Source organism: Malus sylvestris, chromosome 16 (genome assembly GCF_916048215.2).
Source record: "Malus sylvestris chromosome 16, drMalSylv7.2, whole genome shotgun sequence".
Taxonomy (NCBI): domain Eukaryota; kingdom Viridiplantae; phylum Streptophyta; class Magnoliopsida; order Rosales; family Rosaceae; genus Malus; species Malus sylvestris.
The window spans coordinates 29414319-29419749 of record NC_062275.1 but is presented as its reverse complement, the minus strand read 5'-3'; positions in this window follow the sequence as shown (position 1 = coordinate 29419749).

Sequence of the window (5431 nt, the reverse complement as noted above, 5' to 3'; positions counted from 1 at the left end):
CATCACCTGATAGGTGGCATGAAAGAGAGTATGGGTTGTACATTTCATCACCTGGTTGGTGGCATGAAGATGAGTTCTTTCTTCACCTGGTTGGTGGCATGAGTGGCAAGTTGCCAAATGATATTAGAGTACGGGTTGTACATGTCTGAAATGATCGCCATACTCTCGTAGTGACTCGTCTGGCTTCTGGAGAATAGTGTACAAGTCATCTGCAGAATGCAAGCGATCGGTCTGGAAGATGTGTTGAGAGACAAACAGTTTCCTCAGTTCCTCAAATGAGTCTACTGTCTCAGGTGGAAGATGGCAATACCAGTTTAGAGCTCCGCCAGAGAGGGTGGAGGGGAAGAGAAGACATCGCTCTTTGTCGGTGTGCATCCGATATGCCCTGGTGGACTCAAAGAGGTTAAGGTGTTCAATTGGGTCTTTCCTTCCAGTATAGAGTTGTAAGGCAAGCTTTTGTTTTGTGTTTGCTTGAAGGGGGGTGTCGAGGATCCTCCTTGTGAGAGGGCCAGGCCTGGGTTGGTTCCAGTCAGGTATCTCGGCTTGACGTTCGGCCTTCAACTTGTTTACTTCCTCAATGAGCTGTAGGACAAGGGGGTCCTGAATGGAGTCATGTACCACTGGGATTTTCTTTCGTAAGTCTCCATCGCCTCTTGGAAATAGGAAAGTTTGAGCAAGGGCATGTGATTTTTCCTTGGACTCGCCATACTGACTTCTAGGGCAAGTCTGTCGGAATACCTCAATGTACCTTCATGTTCCTCTAGAACCTGTCGTTCCTTCCCTAAATTAGCAGCTGGCCTGAGTCGTGGAAGGGGACCGAGTCTTTCAGAAACCTTTGGGTCATTGATCTTCAAGCATATTTGGAGGGGATTCTCTCGACGTTGGTTTAAGAAGTCTCGGTAATCACGATAAACAGCTTTCGATCCTTCCAAGCCTTCTGCAAGGAGGTGTTTTCCTCCACTTCTCCTACTTCGGGTCGAATCAGCTGGGTTGATAGAAGTCTCATGTTGATCAATGTTTTGATGATTAGCTCGCTCCTCATCAAGGATACCTATGTCAAAGGAATGTGACCCTCCGTGTTGGGGGGCACCCAGATGATGGTTGATGTCCACAAAGGCAACAAAGTCGCGTATTGAGTACGCATAGTTTCATGGAGTGTCTCAAAGAGCTTCTTATACTGCTCCTGGAGGACCTCATTCTTCGTTGCTATCTTGTTGTTTTGAGCTTCTAGCTCATCGACTTTAGCTTGAAGAGTAACCCTCTTTCCTTCCTTCTTTTGTTGCTTCGCACTAGGTGCAAGAGGGGTGTCATTCTGTGTGTTGTGGCTTTCTTTGCTCCCATGTTGGAGAGGGATGCCTGGTCAAAAGAGAGTGTACGAATGGTGGAAACCAGCTTAACAAAGCTGAAGAGAGTGAGAATAAGTGTCGTTCCCACAGACGGCGCCAAATGTTGATGCACAAAATCAGTGAGGACTTTGGTACAACAGAAAGTGTTAAGTTTGTGACCTTCGCCAGATTGCTCTGGTCACTAGTGTGGATAAGTAAGTAAATGGATAGGGACAGGGAAGCAAACACAAGATGTACGTGGTTCACCCAGATTGGCTACGTCCACAGAGTAGAGGAGTTCTCATTAATTGTGAAGGGTTACACAAGTACATAGGTTCAAGCTCCCCTTTTATAAGTACTAGTGAATGATGTAGTACAAATGACATTAGGAAATATTGTGAGAGAATGATCTCTATTTATAAAAGAGAGTTTCTAGTTTCATTCTGACATTGACACATGCTGTGTTGTGATTAGCTTCTGATGTTGACATGTGTTGCGCTATGATTGGCTTCTGATGTCGACATGTGTCGCACTATAATTGGCCTCCTGGTTGGAGGGAAACTCTTCTGGGTCCTTGACGGTATAACGTTGATCGGTGCTCAGTAGTTTCGGGATTGGTCAAGTATGGTACAAACACTATATATGCAAATGTACATACAAGCTGAAATTTTTTATAATATCCAAGTATAAAATAAATACATAAAAAGGTCGATGAGGTCAACTGCATCGGGTACTAGGTATCTTCTGGGTAGAGGGGCTGGGAGCTCAAAGGTGGATGAGGAGAAGTTGGTGGGAGATAGATGTTAGACAATTGAAAGGCCTTAAGGTCTGGACCATTTGGACATCCTGGGCCACAAGCTTCTGCTTCACGTGGCCAACATCCCACGTCAATGCAGTGACTAGTCATGTGCTCTGTCTAGAGGATGAGGTCGCAGTGTCACAATGTTGTCCATTTCCCATCCCCGAACAACCTTACCAGGTCTCCGACTGAGAGTCTGATCTAGGGTCTCAGTCAGGATCTAAAGTCTCAGATTCTCGGTCGGAGTCACATTGTCGATCGGGGTCTCAGGGGGAAGCTGCAATTCCACCTCCTCGAGACAGCCTTGATCTTCTCCACCATAGTAGCCTGTAATAATAAGAAAATTAATATTTAATTAATTTGTATACTACTTAGAAGTGTAAGAATAATAAGAATAAAATAGACTTACGTGGAGCTACTCAGTGGTCTCATCGCTAGGTCAAACATCTATTTCCTTGAACATGTCAATCTCTAAGAACTTAAAGACCTCCTGAAAGAAAACAAAAGTTATGAAAAATTTTAGTAAACTAAATAGAAATTACTATTTATTAGAATTTAAAATTAATATATACGCTTAATTACCTTCCGTCATGCCTCCACCATATACGAGAAGGGCCTCAAACCCAACAGGTGGACAAGTTTCTTCATCAACTGGTTGATCTTGTTGGCCTTGGCTCTCTTTGATTGCTAAAAAAATTAATAAAATTATTCTTAAATATTATTCAAATACGTACCAAATACTTCATCTGACAACCCGTCCCTAACATTTCGTTTTTATTTATTTTAATCGAGGGAATTGATGAAAATGCCTATAAACAAGGATTTTGACTTAGGTTGACCATTGTCTAGAGGAACGTATGACTTGTTCTTTTGGCGTATTTGTGTAGTACTCGCTTGTACGAACATATAAGCGAAAGTCGGTTGCGAGTCCAGATTATAATGGTATAGTTACGGACATTTGAAATTTGTTATTTTAAGTCTAGGGTTAATTAAATTGAACTCCCATCTTGTGGGAAGAGGGAGGGAATCATTTTTTATTTTTTATTTTTTAAAAACAGACAAAAAATGAGAGGAAGTGCAGGAGGGTGAGGGAAGGTAGAACTGCCCAACCGGCGAGAGAGAGAGATTAGCTGAATCAGGAGAGGAGAGAGAAATGGCTGGCCAATCAGAAAACAAGGAAGGAGGGAATGGAGAGAAGAAGAAGAAGGAGATGGGTTGGCCTGTGTAACCTTCAGACCCGACCCGTGCGCCACATTTCCGGGGCCTTACCGTCATTTTTCCGGCGATCCAAACCTTGTCACCATCTGTAAACTGACCCTCATCCTTCCATCTTCCATTTTCACCTAAACTTCATTGGGTTTAACCTTGATTTCGTGAAGAATATAAACCATGAGAACTGTGGGTGCCACGAGGATCCCTGGCCAAAATTCACCAAACTTGAAATTATTTCATTAAATTACCAACACCATTAGACTCCCCCTTAAAGCCAGGAACAAAGCCCAATCAATGTTTTGGGCGGCGGAGCGACGGAATTGACGAATCGATGAACACCCTTTATAGGGTTTCTGGTGGATTTTCATGAAATTGGGGCTTTTCCCAGAAAAATTGGCCTTGGCCACAGGTATAAAACTTGTTCTACTCATTAAGATCTTCATTCTTGTAAAATTTGGTAATTTTTAGATATAATTGAATTTTCCGGCGAGCCAGGGCGGCGCGTGAGGCGGCACGTGGGCCGAGGTGTCCCCTGACCTTCCTAGGATAAATTTGAATACCTTGGTTCCATTTATGAAGTCTGATGGATGAAATTCTATCATTCGAACTTAGTTCCATTAAGGTCCGCCACTTGATTATTATAGCAACCGACGATCCAATCGTTGGATCGTCACCAAACTTTAATACATTGTAGTATGACTTATGAATAAGTCGTATAGGTCACTATAGGTGACTCTGACTTATGAGCTAGTATTGATTGATGAGATAAGTGATGAGCTAGCATATGTGATGAGATATGAATAAGTCGTACAGGTTACTAAAGGTGACTCCGACTTATAAGCTAGCATTGATTGATGAGATATGTGATGAGCTAGCATATGTGATGAGATATAAATAAGTCATACAAGTCACTAGAGGTGACTCCAACTTATGAGCTAGCATTGATTGATGAGATATGTGATGAGCTAGCATATGTGATGAGATATGGATAAGTCGTACAGGTCACTATAGGTGACTCCGACTTATGAGCTAGCATTGATTAATGAGATATGGGTACAATCGTACAGGTCACCATAAGTGACTTCGACTTGCATACTAGTATGGATTATTAATCACTTGATTATTGATATTGCTGATGAGATGTGGTGTTGTGATCTATTTATGGATTTACTGTTGATATGCTTTTGATTTCACATTGGTACGTGGTATGATTTTCTGGAAACTATACAGGTGTTGCAGCGAGGGGTTATAATGTTTTAAATGGTTGCTATTAAAATGTTATTTCTAGGGCCACTCACCCTTGTTTTATTTTCACCCTTCAGGTTTTATTAGCTGAGCTTTCTTATCGTCGAAGGTTCATGGCGATTCTTAGTATTGGAAATTCTTTCGAGGGTACGATTCTTAATTCACTCTACTGTACTTACTTATGCTCTAACGTCACGTGTGAAGTGGGTTCAATCCCGCTCACTAGCGCACTCTGGTATTTAGGCACACTTAAGTTTAAATTTGTTCACATTTTTTTTCCACATCATCACACCTTATGGCTTCATCACCTTCTAGGTGTCGGCCAGCGCCGCTCACTTCGGAGTCGTAGTGGACATTTTGGATTGGGGTGTGTCACTTCTCCTCATGAAAATGCTTGCAGAACCACTCTTAATCCTTTAGGTGCTCTACCAACTCGTCTAGGCAACCCTCTAGGAGACCGGTCTTCGGATCATCATATAGATAAAAATAACTTGTGGAGGTCGCTCTTCCATTATTTGTACTAGGTTGAGGATAGCTCATCTATGTAGGTGGCCATCTTCTCATCCATGTTGTCAAAACTATAGTTTGTCTACAAATAGGAAAATAATAAATAATATTAAAAAACAAATAAAAGTTGAAAATTTGTATACTTAACCACAAATGATGACACACTGTCTTCCTCATCTCCTCCAACATCGCTCGTCAAGAATCCCACCGCATAGAGCAACTGGTACATATTGGCACAACTTATAATTCTACCAGAAATTTGGCAAAACCTGCCCTAAAAGTATAACATTTCACAAAACCTATAAAGAGTAATAAAATGATATTTCATATCCAACCAACATTT